General features: G+C 39.4%; 1 non-coding gene across 1 annotated transcript; it reads right to left on the bottom strand.

Annotated features, from left to right (window-relative positions):
* Window positions 1-18,078: 18,078 nt before the first annotated feature.
* LOC112718896 (small nucleolar RNA R71) lies at window positions 18,079-18,182 on the bottom strand. Its single transcript, XR_003161222.1, has one exon. It is a non-coding gene; the product is annotated as a small nucleolar RNA R71 (small nucleolar RNA).
* Between the last annotated feature and the right edge of the window lie 949 nt (window positions 18,183-19,131).

Raw genomic sequence — 19,131 nt, 5'->3', positions numbered from 1 at the left:
GAAGCAAAGAAGCACAAAATAAGCTAAAAAGGAGAAAAAAAGAGTTTTGGGGCACACTTTGAAGTTGGAGCACACTTTGGAGCCTTAGGCCACGCTTTTAAAAGCGTGGCCCATGACCAAATTAAAGGAGGAAGCAACCAGCACCCACATTGCTCTGCCCTTGCCAAGAGCAGGGCAATATCATGATGAAACAAAGTGAAGTCGGAAGTAAATTTTCGCTAAGTTAAAATCTGGGCGCTCACAGCATGACCATGCCTCCTTCAAAAAGTTATAACCATAGCTTGCTTCAAACCGCAATCATCGTGGGATCGACCATGACTCGCTCAGGTATTACTTGGATGACCTAGTGCACTTGCTGGTACTGCCTGTATGGAAGTGTGGGATTTGCATACACGCACCAGAAGGAATCATGAAGGTCAATGTTGTAGATGCACTTCTTGCTCACAACAAGCTTATATTTCAATAGATGAGTCTTCTCACTCAACAATTGGGTAGCGTGCAGACCTCAGTTGCTAAAGTTCATAGTGCTCCTCCAGATGTTTCTCATGATATGAGTTGTGGTTTTTCTCACGGCGAGCCTTACAACTACGGTCAGTGTTGACCTAAGCAGGTCAATTACATGGGAATTCATCTAGAAACCCCTATGATACTCCTTATTCTTAAAATTTTAATCAAGGGTGGAGTAATCACTCAAGCTTTGGGTGCAGAGATAAACCTCAGAGATAGCAACCAAATCATGCCAACAGCTCTCAGGGAGGTCTTAATCAAAGTCCAGTCAACAACTTTACTTTTTAGCCCCCACAATCTCAGAGTACTCCTAACCTAGTGTCCATTGTTGCAAAACTTGAAAAGAGCCAACAAAGCTTTATGCAGGAAAGACGAGCCTCCCTCAGGAACCTGGAGATGCAAATAAACTAGAAAGATCAACAAACACCTGAACAAACCCCACCTAGCAATATGGCCCCTGAGTACAAAGAGGAATGTCAGGTAGTTCGATTAAGGAGCGGCAAGACGTTGACCACTCAACTAAGAAGAGTGAGGAACTAAGTCAAAAAGAGAGACTAGAGCAAAAAATTACAGAAATAGAGAGTACAAGGACTGGCATTGATTGCCCGTCAAGGGAGACAATGAGGGAGCTGAACACCCAAGAAGACTCAAAGAACGCCCCCTCAAGGCACCCTAACAAACCCTTTCCGATCACTCTTGATACACGTTCTGCATTACCCAAGGCCCCCGAGTACAAAGCTGAATTGCCACACCCTCAGCGACTTCAGAGACCCCTCACTCTTTCTAGTGACACAGTGCCTACCCCAAGAAAAGAGTGCAAGACCATAACAGTGGATACTGAATCCATGCCAAAGGAGGAAGTGCAAGTTGCTAAAGAATCAGAGCAAACAGAAACACCAGAAGAGGATGAGAGTATCAAATTACATGCCCAGAAACCCCAAAAGGAGACCAAGGACGAGCACTACTCATAGTTAGTAGAAGTCTTTAATAAGCTGCAAATCAATATTCCTTTTGCTAATTCTGGAGCAAAAGGCCTCCCTATATTGCACTCATGAAAGGCTTACTCTCTGAAAAGAAAGCCTTAAAGGGAGATAAAGCAGTAGTCCTGACTAAGGAGTCCAGTGCACTAATTCAGAGTAAGATGCCAAGGAAGATGCCAAACCTACAGAGCTTTTAGATTCTATGTGATGGTGTTTTTGCGGAAAAAAAACGAATTTCCAACACACAAATCCAACCGGCAAGTGTACCGGGTTGCATCAAGTAGTAATAACTCACTTAGAGTGAGTCGATCCCACAGGGATTGATGGATCAAGCAATTTTAGTGGGTGATTAGTTTAGTCAAGCTAACATTGAAGTGAATTGTGTGAAACTGTAGCCAACAGAATGTAAATTTGCAGGAATTATAAAGTGCAGAAAGTAACTTGCATAGAAACTTAAAGAGCAAGAAAATAAAATAGCTAAAACTTAAATTGCAAGAAAAGTAAATTGCATGAAAAGTAAAGGGGGTTGGGTGTTGGAAATTAAAGAAAGCAATAAGCAGCACTTAGACTAATTGCAGAATAATTAAATTGCATGAAAAGTAAAAGGACTTGGATGCTGGAAATTAAAATTCAACAAAAGAATGTAAGGAGCAATCAAGCAGAAGAGTTACTTGCAATAAATCTTAAACAGAAAGCAGAATTACTTGAAGGAGCAAACAGAAATTAAATTAAGTTTAATTGCCAAATGAGATTGAAGATCTCAGGAAATCAAAGAGACTAGAGAACAAGTCTAGATCTCAATTCCTTCCTTGATCCAACCAAGAACAATTGCAGAAGGAATGAAGATAAATGAATTGCAGAATTAAAAGAGAAGATGAAGCAGTATGTGAATTTCAATTATGCAGAAAAAGTAACCAAGAGATCTCAAGGTGAGAATGAAACAGAATTCCTCCAATCTCACTCAAGATTTAAAACAGAAAAGAAAACTAAAGGAGAGAGCTATCTATTCCTAATGGAGCCGGCCTCCTTTCAAAGATGGAAATGATGCCTTATATAGGCTTTACAAAATAAAATGAAAATGAAATTAAAACAAATTACAAAAATGAAAATCCTAAATTACTTGATCCATGTGCCTTTGAGTGATGATTTGGGCTTTGCTTGCTTTGGATTTGAGGAGAAATGGGTTTGGTTGGCCTTGATTCAATTTGGAGAGGAATTGAATTTAAATGAAAATTTGGTTGAATTTTGGCCCATGTTGCTCCCAGGAGGCTGCCCTGCCCTTGTGGAGGGCAGGGCAGAAAATTGGTGCATGGTGGTGCGTCCTTGGTGCGTGAGATGCTGCCCTGCCCGCGCCAAGGGCAGGGCAGGAAAAGTTGGTGCACCAGAAATTCCTTGGTGCTGCCAGAATCAGGAATTGGTGCGCCAGAATTGAAAATTGGTGCGCCAGAATTGAGCTTGGTGCATAGGATGCTGCCCTGCCCTCGCAGAGGGCAGGGCAGGAAATTTTGGTGCTGCCATGATTGAGGTTGGTGCGCCAGATGCTGCCAGGGACGTGCCATGGTGCGCCAGATGCTGCCAGAACGTGCCATGGTGCGCCAGATTTGTGCACCAACCCAAATGCTGCCCTGCCCTCGCGAAGGGCAGGGCAGTGTTTTCACTTTGATGTCCCAAGTTCGAACCATGGCCGAAACACACGCTACTTAATTTCCTTGGCTTTCTTGGCACCAAAGTAAGGCCTAGTTTCTTGCTTTCTCATGGCCCTTAAAGATGCCTTTCGTTCCTGCCTCAGATGTGCGCCAAATATGGATTGCTATATATCGTTGGAAAGCTCTGAATGTCAGCTTTCTAACGCAACTGGAAGCACATCAATTGGACGTCTGTAGCTCAAGTTATAGCCCTTTGAAGTAGGCATGGTCATGCTGTGTGCGGCCAGATTTTAACTTAGCGAAAATTCTTGCTTCCAACCACACTTTGCATCACGATTCTGCCCTGCCCTTGGCAAGGGCAGGATCGTGTGCGTGCTGGCTGCTTCCTTTCTTGATTTGGTCATGGGCCACGCTTTTAAAAGCGTGGCCTAAGGCTCCAAAGTGTACCCAACTTCAAAATGTACCCCAAAGCTCTTTTTTTCTCCTTTTTTTTGTGCTTCTTTGCTTCTTTTTCTTCTTATTTCCTACAAGATTTATAAAATTAAAAGATCAAGAAAATATATCATTTAAGCACAAAAGCATTCAATATTTAAGCACAAATCATCAATTTCTTGTATGAAAAAGCATAGAAAATGGGTATATGATGACTTGTCATCACTATGTACTATTGGAAATATCACATTTGACCCTGTGTGATCTTGGCTCGAGTATTGATGACAAGTCATCATATACCTATTTTTCAATGCTTTTTCATACAAGAAATTGATGATTAGTGCTTAAATATTGCATTCTTTTGTGCTTAATTAGAATATTTCCTTGATCTTTTAAATTTATAAATCTTGTAGGAAATAAGAAGAAAAAGAAGCAAAGAAGCACAAAATAAGCTAAAAATGAGAAAAAAAGAGCTTTGGGGCACACTTTGAAGTTGGAGCACACTTTGGAGCCTTAGGCCACGCTTTTAAAAGCGTGGCCCATGACCAAATTAAAGGAGGAAGCAACTAGCACACACATTGCTCTGCCCTTGCCAAGAGCAGGGCAATATCATGATGAAACAAAGTGAGGTTGGAAGTAAATTTTCGCTAAGTTAAAATCTGGGCGCTCACAGCATGACCATGCCTCCTTCAAAGGGCTATAACTTGAGCTATTGATGTCCAATTGATGTGCTTTTAATTGCGTTGGAAAGCTGACATTCAGAGCTTTCCAACGATATATAGAAATCTATATTTGGCATACAATTGAGGCATGAGTGAAAGGAATCTTTAAGGGCAAAAAATAATCAAAAATAAACCAAAGTGCTTCCACCAAGGCTCGAAGAGGGAGCCACAAGGAAACCAAGGAAATCTGCTCTCAAGGAGAGCAGAGTGCTCTCTTGGAGAGCAATGTCGTGCTCTCTTCATAAAAATTCAAGGAAAATTGTTTCCCCAAATGCTTTCACAAGGGTTTGAACTTGGGAACTCCCCTTGGCGCACACAAGCATGAGCATGACACGGCCAGGGCGCGCATGATTGACGCAGGCAGGGAGGCAAGGCACGCACCATGACACTGCTGCCCCGCTCTCCACAAGGGCAGGGCAATCCCCTGGTGCCTCTCCTATACTTAGCACGCAACATGCATCCCCACACAAAGCTTCACTGCTCTGCCCTCCACAAGAGCAGAGCAGCCTCCTGGAAACACCCATGGGCCAAAATTCAATTAAAATTCCCTTTGAACTCAAATCTTCACCAATTGAACCAAGGCCATCCAAGACCCATTCTCCCTCAAATCCAAATCAAGCTAAGCCCATTATCATCTCTCAAAGGCACAAGGATCAATTAGATTAGGATTTTTATTTTAAATGTAATTTGTTTTAATTTCATTTTCATTTTCACTTTGTAAAGCCTATATAAAGGCATCAATTCCATCTCACAAAAGAGAGGAGGCTGGCTCCACTAGGGAGCATTAGGATTAGAGAGCTCTCTCTTTTAGTTTTCCTTGCTTTGTTTTGAATTTTGGATCAAGAATTGAAGGAATTCTGTTTCACTTGATCTGAAATCTCTTTGTTCTTCTTCTGCATTGAATCTGAGTTTCCTTTATTGTTTTCATCTTCTTTTTCTTTTGCAAATTGTTCTCTGTTGAATCAAGGAAGGGCTTGAGATCTAGACTTGTTTTCTAGTCTCTTTGATCCCCCTGAGATCTTGAATTTCTTTTCTGAATTTCACAATTGAGTTAAATTTTGTTTCTGTCTTGATCAAGTGAGCAATTGAGCTCTTGGCTTTCCTTCTGTTTTTACTGTTTCATTGAAATTGTTAGTTTCACTTTAAGATTTGAGAAATGATCTATGTCTCTTTGTTGCATCTCATTGCTCCCAATTTAATTTCCTGCACTTGTGTTCTTCTGCAATTTACATTTAAGCTACTGTGACCTTGAATTTACTTTTCCTGCAATTTAATTTCCTTGCAATTGTTCTAAGCTTTGATCTACTGCTTTCATTTAATTTCCCTGCACCCACTCCCTTTTACATTTCCTGCAATTTACATTTCTTGTCATTTAAGATTCCGTTAATTTACATTTCTTGCTCTTTAAGTTTCTGTCCATTTTTACTTTCTGCACTTTAAATTCATTGCAATTTTACTTTCTGATGATCAACTTCACACAATTCACTCAATGTTAGCTTGACTAAACTAATCACCCACTAAAGTTGCTTGATTCATCAATCCCTGTGGGATCGACCTCACTCTTGTGAGTTATTACTACTTGATGTGACCCGGTACACTTGCCGGTGAGTTGTGTGTTTGGAAATTCGTTTTCCACAAAAACACCATCAAGTTTTTGGCGCCGTTGCCGGGGATTGATTTAGATCAACAATGATTAAGTGGGTGAGAAGTCTAGATCAAGCATTTTTTTGTTTTTGTTCTCTGTTTTAAAGTGAAACCAAGGTGTTTGAGTTTTTGCCCCACTAAGAAATTCTCATCTCTGATATGAGTAATTTCAATTTTCCTCGGTGTTGTGTTTTCCAAAATTTAAATAGAGTTCAACTTATCTTATGATCAAACAAATTTTATGGGATATTACCCACCATCACCAACCTCTAATGGTGGCTGGGGATATCATCAAGAATTAACAGATTCTGAGCACTCCAATCCATGGAGAATTGCTTCAGAGACACAAGATGAGCAAGAGAATCATATGGGACACTTCCCAGAGACACAATATGATCCAGATTTTGATGAGTCTAACAACTACTCATATTGTGACTGGAAAAGTCAAAATCAAAGAAATCTTAGCAATCCATACTGTGATGAGTTCAACAATTCTTCAAATTGTGATTCAGAGGATCTCTGATGAGCGGATAATTTGTACGCTTTTTGGCATTGTTTTTAGTATGTTTTTAGTATGATCTAGTTAGTTTTTAGTATATTTTTTATTAGTTTTTAGTTAAAATTCACTTTTCTGGACTTTACTATGAGTTTTTGTGTTTTTCTGTGATTTCAGGTATTTTCTGGCTGAAATTGAAGGACTTGAGCAAAAATCTGATTCAGAGACTAAAAAGGACTGCAGATGCTGTTGGATTCTGACCTCCCTGCACTCGAAGTGGATTTTCTGGAGCTACAGAAGCCCAATTGGTGTGCTCTCAACGGCGTTGGAAAGTAGACATCCTGGGCTTTCCAGCAATATATGATAGTCCATATTTTTCTCAATATTTGATGGCCCAAACCGGCGTTCAAAGTCACCATCAGAATTCCCAGCGTTAAACGCCGGAACTGGCACAAGGATGGGAGTTAAACGCCCAAACTGGCACCAAAGCTGGCGTTTAACTCCAAGAAGAGTCTCTACACGAAAAGGCTTCAATGCTCAGCCCAAGCACACACCAAGTGGGCCCGGAAGTGGATTTTTATGTCATTTACTCATCTTTGTAAACCTTAGGCTACTAGTTCTTTATAAATAGGACCTTTTACTATTGTATTTTCATCTTGGTAGCTATCTTTATTCTTATGCTATCTTAGATCATTGGGAGGCTGGCCATTCGGCCATGCCTAGACCTTGTTCTTATGTATTTTCAACGGTGGAGTTTCTACACACCATAGATTAAGGTGTGGAGCTCTGCTGTACCTCGAGTATTAATGCAATTACTATTGTTCTTCTATTCAATTCAGCCTATTCTTGTTCTAAGATATTCATTTGTACCCAAGAACATGATGAATGTGATGATTATGTGACGCTCATCACCATTCTCACTTATGAACAAGTGCCTGACAACCACTTTTGTTCTACAAGCAAACAAGGCTTGAATGTTTATCTCTTGGATTCTTTAACCGGGATCTTCGTGGTATAAGCTAGAATTGATGGTGGCATTCAAGAGGATCCGGAAGGTCTAAACCTTTTCTGTGGTATCCTGAGTAGGATTCAATGATTGAATGACTGTGACGAGCTTCAAACTCGCGATTGTGGGGCGTTAGTGACAAACGCAAAAGAATCACTGGATTCTATTCCGACATGATCGAGAACCGACAGCTGGATAGCCGTGCCGTGACAGGGTGTGTTGAACATTTCCACTGAGAGGATGGGAGGTAGCCACTGACAACGGTGAAACCCTTGCATACAGCTTGCCATGGAAAGGAGTAAGAAGTATTGGATGAAGACAGTAGGAAAGCAGAGAGACGGAAGGGACCAAGCATCTTCATACGCTTATCTGAAATTCCTACCAATGAATTACATAAGTATCTCTATCTCTATCTTTATGTTTTATTCATCATTCATAACCATTTGAGTTTGCCTGACTAAGATTTACAAGGTGACCATAGCTTGCTTCATACCAACAATCTCTGTGGGATCGACCCTTACTCGCGTAAGGTTTATTACTTGGACGACCTAGTACACTTGCTGGTTAGTTGTGCGAAGTTGTGTTTATGCCATGGTATTGAACACCAAGTTTTTGGATTCATTACTGGGGATTATTTGAGTTATGAAAAGTATTGATCACAATTTCGTCCACCAAGTTTTTGGCGCCATTGCCGGGGATTGTTCGAGTATGGACAACTGACGGTTCATCTTGTTGCTTAGATTAGGTATTTTTCTTCAGAGTTCTTAAGAATGAATTCTAGTGTTTCAAGGTGATGTTGTTATCATCACCAAAGCTGATTGATTTTCATCAATTTAGCTCTTGAATGCAATGTCCTGCTGAAGCTTGTTCAGTCATGTCTAATTTCTTTAGACTGAAGCTTTAGACTAACATTGCATGATTTCTGGAATTCTCATTAAGAATTTTGATATCTTTATTTTCCTTTTCCACATAATTTTTGAAAAAAACCAAAAAAATTACAAAATCATAAAAAACCAAAAATATTTTATGTTTCTTGTTGAGTCTAGAGTCTCATTTTAAGTTTGGTGTCAATTGCATGTTTCTGTTTTTCTTGCATTTTTCATGTGTCTTCAGTGATCTTCAAGTTGTTCTTGATGATTTACTTGCTCTGATCTTTGAATTCTCTAGACTTGAGTGTTTTGTTGTTTCTCATGTGCATTCTCATTCTGTTAGTGTCAATAGTATACAAACTTTTAAGTTTGGTGTCTTGCATGCATTGTTTATTTGATTTCAGTTGCATTTTGATTATTCCTCATTATTAAAAATCCAAAAATATTTTTTATTTGTGTCTTTTCAAGTCAATAATACAGAGAATTGAAGATTCAGAACATACAGCAGAGGAATTACACAGAAAAAAAAGCTGGGCGTTCAAAACGCCCAGTGAGGAAAGCAAACTGGCGTTTAAACGCCAGCCAGAGTGCCTGGCTGGGCGTTTAACGCCCAAAAGGGTAGTAGTTTGGGCGTTAAACGCCAGAATGTGCACCATTCTGGGCGTTTAACGCCAGGATGGCACAAGAGGGAAGATTTTGTTTTTAATGCAAATTTTTTTCAAGTTTTCAAAGTTTTTCAAAATCAAATCTTTTTCAAATCATATCTTTTCAATCAAATCTTTTTCAAAATCAATTTCTTTCCATTTTCAAAAAAACTTGTTATCAATTAATGATTTGCTTCAACATTTCAAGTATGTTGCCTTTTCTGTTGAGAAAGGTTTAATGTTTGAATCATATCTTTTCTTGTTAGCCAAGTTATTAATTTTTAAAATCAAATCTTTTTAAAATGTTTTTCAAATCATATCTTCTCAATCACATTTTTTTAAAACCAATTATATCTTCTTAATCACATCTTTTTCAAAATAGTTTTCAATCATATCTTTTTGATTTCTAATTTCAAAATCTTTTTCAAAAAAATCACTCTACTTCTTTCTCAATCTTGATTTTCGAAAATCAATTAAAGTTTTTCAAAATATTTTTTTTAAAATGTTTTTAATTAATTTTCGAAAATTTCTTCCCCTCTTCTCACATCCTTCTATTTATGGACTAACACTATTCCTTAATGCACAATTCGAACTCCATCTCTCTTGATAAGTTCGAATTCCTCTACTTCTACCTTCTATTTTTCTTTTCCTCTGACACCTCAAGGAATCTCTATACTGTGACATAGAGGATGCCATATTTCCTTGTTTTCTTCTCTTTCATATGAGCAGGAGCAAAGACAAAAGCATTCTTGTTGAGGCTGACCCTGAACCTGAAAGGACCTTGAAGCGAAAGCTAAGAGAAGCTAAGGCACAATTCTCTGTAGAGGACCTAACAGAAATCTTCAAAGAAGAAGACCCCATGGCAGCCGAAAACAACAACAATGCCAACAATGCAAGGAAGGTGCTGGGTGACTTTACTGCACCTACTCCCGACTTCTATGGGAGAAGCATCTCTATCCCTGCCATTGGAGTAAACAACTTTGAGCTTAAGCCTCAATTAGTTTCTCTAATGCAACAGAATTGCAAGTTTCACGGACTTTCATTGGAAGATCCTCATCAGTTCTTAGCTAAGTTCTTGCAAATCTGTGACACTGTCAAGACTAATGGGGTTGACCCTGAGGTCTACAGACTTATGCTATTCCCTTTTGCTGTAAGAGACAGAGCTAGGATATGGTTGGACTCACAACCTAAAGAAAGCCTGAACTCTTGGGAAAAGCTAGTCAATGCCTTCTTGGCAAAGTTCTTTCCACCTCAAAAATTGAGTAAGCTTAGAGTGGAAGTCCAAACCTTCAGACAGAAGGAAGGAGAATCCCTCTATGAAGCTTGGGAAAGATACAAACAATTAATCAGAAAGTGTCCATCTGACATGCTTTCTGAATGGAGCATCATAGGTATTTTCTATGATGGTCTCTCTGAACTATCCAAGATGTCTTTGGATAGCTCTGCTGGAGGATCTCTTCATCTGAAGAAAATGCCTACAGAAGCTCAAGAACTAATTGAAATGGTTGCAAATAACCAATTCATGTACACTTCTGAAAGGAATCCTGTGAACAATGGGACTAATCAGAAGAAAGGAGTTCTTGAGATTGACACTCTGAATGCCATATTGGCTCAGAACAAAATATTGACTCAGCAAGTCAATTTGATTTCTCAAAGTCTGTCTGGAATGCAAAATGCACCAAGCAATACTAAGGAAGCTTCATCTGAAGAAGAAGCTTATGATCCTGAGAACCCTTCAATGGAAGAGGTGAATTACATGGGAGAACCCTATGGAAACACCTATAATCCTTCATGGAGAAATCATCCAAATCTCTCATGGAAGGATCAACAGAGACCTCAACAAGGTTTCAACAACAATAATGGTGGAAGAAACAGGTTTAGCAATGGCAAGCCTTTTCCATCATCTTCTCAGCAACAGACAGAGAGTTCTAAGCAGAACACCTCTGACTTAGCAACCATGGTCTCTGATCTAATCAAAACTACTCAAAGTTTCATGACTGAAACAAGGTCCTCCATCAGAAACTTGGAGGCACAAGTGGGTCAGCTGAGCAAGAAAATTACTGAACTCCCTCCTCCAAGCAATACAGAAGAAAATCCAAAAGGAGAGTGCAAGGCCATCAACATGGCCGAATTTGGAGAGGAGGGGGAGGCAGTAAACGCCACTGAGGAAGACTTCCATGGACGTCCACTGACCTCCAATGAGTTCCCTAATGTGGAACCATGGGAATCTGAGGCTCCAACTGAGACCATAGAGATTCCATTGGATTTACTTCTGCCATTCATGAGCTCTGCTGAGTATTCTTCCTCTGAAGAGGATGAGTATGTCACTGAAGAGCAAGTTGCTAAATACCTTGGAGCAATCATGAAGCTAAATGACAAGTTATTTGGAAATGAGACTTGGGAGGATGAACCCCCCTTGCTCACCAAAGAACTGGATGACTTGTCTAGGCAGAAATTACCTCAAAAGAGACAAGATCCTGGGAAGTTTTCAATACCTTGTGCCATAGGCACCATGACCTTCAAGAAGGCCTTGTGTGACCTAGGGTCAAGTGTAAACCTCATGCCTCTCTCTGTAATGGAGAGGCTAGGGATTTTTGAGGTACAAGCTGCAAAAATCTCACTAGAGATGTCAGACAATTCAAGAAAACAAGCTTATGGACTTCTAGAGGATGTTCTGGTAAAAGTTGAAAACCATTACATCCCTGCTGATTTCATAGTCCTAGAGACTGGGAAGTGCATGGATGAATCCATCATCCTTGGCAGACCCTTCCTAGCCACAGCAAAGGCTGTGATTGATGTTGATAGAGGAGAATTGATCATTCAAGTGAATGAAGAATCCTTTGTGTTTAAGGCTCAAGGATATCCCTCTGTCACCATGGAGAGGAAGCATGAAGAGCTTCTCTCAAAACAGAGTCAAACAGAGCCCCCACAGTCAAACTCTAAGTTTGGTGTTGGGAGGCCACAACCAACTTCTAAGTTTGGTGTTGAACCCCCACATTCAAACTCTAAGTTTGGTGTTGGGAGGTTCCAACATTGCTCTGAGCATCTTTGAAGCTCCATGAGAGCCTGATGAGCGGATAATTTGTATGCTTTTTGGCATTGTTTTTAGTATGTTTTTGGTATGATATAGTTAGTTTTTAGTATATTTTTATTAGTTTTTAGTTAAAATTCACTTTTCTGGACTTTACTATGAGTTTGTGTATTTTTCTGTGATTTCAGGTATTTTCTGGCTGAAATTGAGGGACCTGAGCAAAAATCTGATTCAGAGACTGAAAGGGACTGCAGATGCTGTTGGATTCTGACCTCCCAGCACTCGAAGTGGATTTTCTGGAGCTACAGAAGCCCAATTGGCGCGCTCTCAACAGCGTTGGAAAGTAGACATCCTGGGCTTTCCAGCAATATGTGATAGTCCATACTTTGCCCAAGATTTGATGGCCCAAACCGGCGTACAAAGTCACCCTCAGAAATCCCAGCGTTAAACGCCGGAACTGGCACCCAAATGGGAGTTAAACGCCCAAACTGGCATAAAAGCTGGCGTTTAACTCCAAGAAGAGTCTCTGCACGAAAAAGCTTCATTGCGCAGCCCAAGCACACAGCAAGTGGGCCCAGAAGTGGATTTTTATGTCATTTACTCATCTCTGTACACCTTAGGTTACTAGTTTTCTATATATAGGACCTTTTACTATTGTATTATAGGAATCTTTGGATCTAGGAATCTTTGGATCTTTGGAACCTTTTTCTTTAGATCTTTTGATCACTTTGGGAGGCTGGCCATTCGGCCATGCCTAGACCTTGTTCTTATGTATTTTCAACGGTGGAGCTTCTACACACCATAGATTAAGGTGTGGAGCTCTGCTGTACCTCAAGTATTAATGCAATTACTATTGTTCTTCCATTCAATTCCGCTTGTTCTTTATCCAAGATATCACTTGTTCTTCAACTTGATGAATGTGATGATCCGTGACACTCATCATCATTCTCACCCATGAACAAGGTGACTGACAACCACTTTTGTTCTACAAGCAACCAAGGCTCCAGTGGATATCTCTTGGGTTCTTTAACCGGAATCTTCGTGGTATAGGCGAGAACTGATGGCAGCATTCAAGAGAATCCGGAAGGTCTAACCTTGTCTGTGGTATTCTGAGTAGGATTCAATGATTGAATGACTGTGACGTGCTTCAAACTCCTGAGGGCGGGGCGTTAGTGACAGACGCAAAAGAATCACTGGATTCTATTCCGGCCTGATTGAGAACCGACAGATGAATTCCGCTATGCTGTGACAGAGCATATGCAATCGCTTTCACTGAGAGGATGGGAGGTAGCCACTGACAACGGTGAAACCCTTGCTTAAGCTTGCCATGGAAAGGAGTAAGAAGGATTGGATGAAGACAGTAGGAAAGCAGAGAGACGGAAGGGAAGGCATCTTCATGCGCTTATCTGAAGTTCCTACCAATGAATTACATAAGTATCTTTATCTTTACCTTTGTGTTATTTTCGTTCATCACCATTACCATTTGAGTTTGCCTGACTAAGATTTACAAGATGACCATAGCTTGCTTCAATACTAACAATCTCCGTGGGATCGACCCTTACTCGCGTAAGGTTTATTACTTGGACGACCCAGTGCACTTGCTGGTTAGTTGTGCGAAGTTGTGTAATGCCATGGTATTGAGCCACCAAGTTTTTGGGGTTCATGACCGGGGATTATGAGAGTTGTGAAAAAGTATTGTTCACAATTTCGCGCATGTCAGAGCCCACTGTCAAGCTACTGACATTAAAGAAGCGCTTGTTGGGAGGCAACCCAATGTTATATTCTATCTATTTTCCTTTGTTATTTTATGTTTTCTGTAGGTTGATGATCATGAGAAGTCACAAAATCAATTGAAAAAGCAAAAACAGAAAGAAAAACAGCATACCCTGGAGGAGAACTTGCTGGCGTTTAAACGCCAGTAAGGCTAGCAGATGGGAGTTTAACGCCCAGTCTGGCACCATTCTGGGTGTTTAACGCCAGAAAGGGGCACCAGACTGGCGTTAAACGCCAGGAAAAGGCAAGAAGTTGGCGTTAAACGCCAGAAATGGGCACCATCCCGGCGTTTAACGCCAGAATTGGCATAAAGAGCAATTTTGCTCGCCACTTGGTGCAGAGATGACTTTTCCTTGACACCTCAGGATCTGTGGACCCCACAGGATCCCTACCTACCCCACCACACTCTCTCTCTTCTTTACCCATTCACCAATCACCTCAACACCTCTTCCCCAAAAACCCTTTGATGAGCGGATAATTTATACGCTTTTTGGCATTGTTTTTATATAGTTTTTAGTAAGTTTAAGCTACTTTTAGGGATGTTTTCATTAGTTTTTATGTTAAATTCACATTTCTAGACTTTACTATGAGTTTGTGTGTTTTTCTGTGATTTCAGGTAAATTCTCACTGAAATTGAGGGATTTGAGCAAAACTCTGAAGAAGGCTGACAAAAGGACTGCTGATGCTGTTGGAATCTGACCTCCCTGCACTCGAAATGGATTTTCTGGAGCTACAGAACTCCAATTGGCGCGCTCTCAACGGCGTTGGAAAGTAGACATCCAGGGCTTTCCAGCAATATATAATAGTCCATACTTTATTCGAAGAATGACGACGTAACCTGGCGTTAAACGCCAAGTACACGCTGCTGTCTGGAGTTGAACGCCAGAAAAACGTCATGATCCGGAGTTAAACGCCCAAAACACGTCATAACTCAAAGTTTAACGCCAAGAAATGCCTTAGCTCGTGGAATGATCAAGCTCAGCCCAAGCATACACCATGTGGGCCCCGGAAGTGGATTTATGCATCAATTACTTACTCATGTAAACCCTAGTAGCTAGTCTAGTATATATAGGACATTTATCTATTGTATTAGACATCCTGGATTGTATTTTGAATCCTGTGATCACGTTAGAGAGGGCTGGCCATTCGGCCATGCCTGAACTCTTTGCTTATGTGTTTTCAACGGTGGAGTTTCTGCACACCATAGATTAAGGGTGTGGAGCTCTGCTGTACCTCAAGTATTAATGAAGTTCTATTATCTTTTATTCAAATCTCTCTTATTCTTATTCCAAGATATTCATTCGTACCCAAGAACATGATGAATGTGATGAGTCAGATTACCCTCATTATTATTCTCACTTATGAATGTGAGTGATTGACAACCACTTCCGTTCTACATGCAACAGAGCTTGAATGCGTATCTCTTAGATTCCCCAACAGAATCTTCGTGGTATAAGCTAGATAGATGGCGGCATTTATGAGGGTCCGGAAAGTCTCACCTTGTCTGTGGTATTCCGAGTAGGATCCTGGGAATCCGGAAAGTCCAACCTTGTCTGTGGTGTTCCGAGTAGGATTCCGGTAATGAATGACCGTGACGTGCTTCAAACTTTAACCTGCTGGGCGTTAGTGACAGACGCAAAAGAGGGATTCTATTCCAGTAGGAGCGGGAACCAACCGGTGATTAGCCGTACTGTGACAGAGTGCGTTAGCATAGTTTTCACTGCGAGGATGGGATGTAGCCATCAGCCATGGGTGATGCCTCCAGACTGGTTAGCTGTGCGAGTGACAGCCGCACAGGATATTTCCCCGTGAGGAATGAAAGTAGCCACAGTTGATGGTGAACCCCTATACAAAGCTTGCCATGGAAAGGAGTAAGAAGGATTGAGTAGAAGGAGTAGGAGAGCAGGCGTCCGAGAGCTCTACAGCATCTCCATCCGCTTATCTGAAATTCCTACCAATGAATCTGCATAAGTGTTCTATCCCTTTTATTATTTCTTCTTTTTATTATTAATTATTCGAAAACCCATAAACTATTTTAATCTGCCTGACTGAGATTTACAAGGTGACCATAGCTTGCTTCATACCAACAATCTCTGTGGATTCGACCCTTACTCACGTAAGGTTTATTACTTGGACGACCCAGTACACTTGCTGGTTAGTTGAACGAGATTGTGAAGGAAATAAACAATGCCCTCAGAATAAATACATGCTAAAGCTCAAAAGATAGAAATCAAAATTTCGTCCACCAAGTTTTTGGCGCCGTTGCCGGGGATTGTTCGAGTATGGACAACTGACGGTTCATCTTGTTGCTCAGATTAGGTAATTTTCTTTTCAAAAATCTTTTTCAAAAATTTGTCTTTTCTTTTTCGTTTTTCCAAAAATGTTTTTCGAAAAAAAAAATTAATAAAAATACAAAAAAATTAGAAAATCATAAAAATCAAAAATATTTTGTGTTTCTTGTTTGAGCATTGTGTTGATTTTTAAGTTTGGTGTCAATTGCATGCTTTCAAAATTTTTCTTGCATTTTTTCGAAAATCCATGCATTCATAGTGTTCTTCATGATCTTCAAGTTGTTCTTGACAAGTCTTCTTGTTTGATCTTGATGATTTCTTGTTTGGTGTCTTTTGTTGTTTTTCATATGCATTTTTGCATTCATATTTTCCATGCATTAAAAATTTCTAAGTTTGGTGTCTTGCATGTTTTCTTTGCATCAAAAAAATTTTTCAAAAATATGTTCTTGATGTTCATCATGATCTTCAAAGTGTTCTTGGTGTTCATCTTGACATTCATAGCATTCTTGCATGCATCTTGTGTCTTGATCCAAAATTTTCATGTTTTGGGTCATTTTTTGTGTTTTTCTTTAAAAATTTAAAAATCAAAAATATCTTTTCCTTATTTTCCTCCAAAATTTCGAAATTTTGGGTTGACTTGGTCAAAAATTTTCAAAATTAGTTGTTTCTTACAAGTCAAGTCAAAATTTCAAATTTTAAAAATCTTATCTTTTCAAAATCTTTTTCAAAAATCATATCTTTTTCATTTTTGACATAATTTTCGAAAATTTCAAAATTATTTTTCAAAATATTTTCAAAAATCTTTTTCTTATCTTTATATCAAATTTTCGAAAATTAGCTAACAAGTAATGTGATTGGTTCAAAAATTTGAAGTTTGTTACTTTCTTGTTAAGAAAGGTTCAATCTTTAAGTTCTAGAATCTTATCTTGTAGTTTCTTGTTAGTTAAGTAATTTTAAAAATTAAATCTTTTCCAAAATATCTTTTTCTTAAAAATCTTTTTATCTTTTTATCTTATCTTTTTCAAAAATTTTATCTTTTTCAAAATTTGTTTTCAAAATATCTTATCTAACTTCTTATCTTCTTATCTTTTTCAAATTTTGATTTCAAATCTTTTTCAATCAACTAACTAACTTTTTGTTTGTTTCTTATCTTTTTCAAAACCATCTAACTACTTCTCCCTCTCTAATTTTCGAAAATTCTCCCTCTCTTTTTCAAAAATTCTCTTTGTTTTAATTTTAATTATATTTTATCTCTAATTTTCGAAAATACTAAACCCTTTTTAAAAAAAAAATTATTTTCGAATTTTTTCTCTCCTTCTCTTCTCTTCTTCTAATTTAATTATTTAATTACTAACACTTCTCTTCACCTCTCTTCATCCAAATCCGAATCCATCCTTCTTCTTTCTTCTACCCCTTTCTTCTTCTACTAACATAAGGGAATCTCTATACTGTGACATAGAGGATTCCTTTTTCTTTTCTTGTTTTCTTCTCTTTCTTATGAGCAGGAACAAGGATAAAGGCACTCTTGTTGAAGCTGATCCAGAACCTGAAAGGACTCTGAAGAGAAAATTAAGAGAAGCTAAATTACAACAATCCAGAAATAACCTTTCAGAAATTTTCGAACAAGAGAAGGACATGGCAGCCGAAATTAATAATAATAATAATGCAAGGAGAATGCTTGGTGACTTCACAAAGCCAACATCCAAGTTTGATGGAAGAAGCATCTCCATTCCTGCCATTGGAGCCAATAACTTTGAGCTTAAGCCTCAACTAGTTGCATTAATGCAACAAAACTGCAAGTTTTATGGACTTTCATCTGAAGATCCTTATCAGTTTTTAACTGAGTTCTTGCAAGTCTGTGATACTGTAAAGACGAATGGAGTTAATCCTGAAGTCTACAGACTCATGCTTTTCCCTTTTGCTGTAAGAGACAAAGCTAGAATATGGTTGGATTCATAACCTAAGGATAGCCTGGACTCCTGGGATAAGCTGGTCACTGCCTTCTTGGATAAATTCTTTCCTCCTCAAAAGCTGAGCAAGCTGAGAATGGATGTTCAAACCTTCAAACAAAAAGATGGTGAATCCCTCTATGAAGCTTGGGAAAGATACAAGCAGCTGACCAAGAGATGTCCATCTGACATGTTTTCAGAATGGACCCTATTAGATATATTCTATTATGGTCTCTCTGAATTTTCGAAAATGTCACTGGACCATTCTGCAGGTGGATCAATTCACCTGAAGAAAACGCCTGAAGAGGCACAAGAACTCATTGACATGGTTGCAAACAACCAGTTCATGTATACCTCTGAGAGGAATTCTGTGAATAATGGGGTCCCTCAGAAGAAAGGAGTTCTTGAAATTGATGCTCTGAATGCCATACTGGCCCAGAACAAAGTGTTGACTCAACAGGTCAACATGATCTCTCAAAATCTGAATGGATTGCAACATGCATCCAACAGTACTAGAGAGGCAGCTTCTGAAGAAGCTTATGATCCTGAGAACCCTGCCATGGCAGAGGTTAACTATCTGGGTGAACCATATGGAAATACCTAAACCCATCATGGAGAAACCATCTAAATTTCTCCTGGAAGGATCAACAAAAACCTCAACAAGGTTTTAACAATGGTGGACGCAATAGGCTGAATAATAGTAAGCCATATCCATCATCTTCTCAGCAACAGACAGAGAACTCTAAACAAACTAATTCTAATTTAGCCAATATAGTCTCTGATCTGTCAAAGGCCACTTTCAGTTTCATGAATGAAACAAGATCCTCCATTAGGAATTTGGAGGCACAGGTGGGCCAGCTGAGTAAGAAAGTCATTGAAACTCCTCCCAGTATTCTCCCAAGTAATACAGAAGAGAATCCAAAAGGAGAATGCAAAGCCATTGACTTAGTCAACATGGCCGAATGCATCAAGGAGGAGGAGGACGAAAATCCCAGTGAGGAAGACCTCCTGGGACGTCCTCCAAGCAAGAAGGAGCTTCCTAATAAGGATCCTGAGGAATCTGAGGCTCACACAGAGACCATAGAAATTCCACTAAATCTCCTTCTGCCATTCATGAGCTCTGACTATTATTCATCCTCTG

Source organism: Arachis hypogaea, chromosome 10 (assembly GCF_003086295.3).
Source record: "Arachis hypogaea cultivar Tifrunner chromosome 10, arahy.Tifrunner.gnm2.J5K5, whole genome shotgun sequence".
In the NCBI taxonomy this organism is placed as follows: Eukaryota; Viridiplantae; Streptophyta; class Magnoliopsida; order Fabales; family Fabaceae; genus Arachis; species Arachis hypogaea.
Note: the sequence above shows the minus strand (reverse complement) of the source record. Positions and strands in the feature narration are given on the sequence as shown.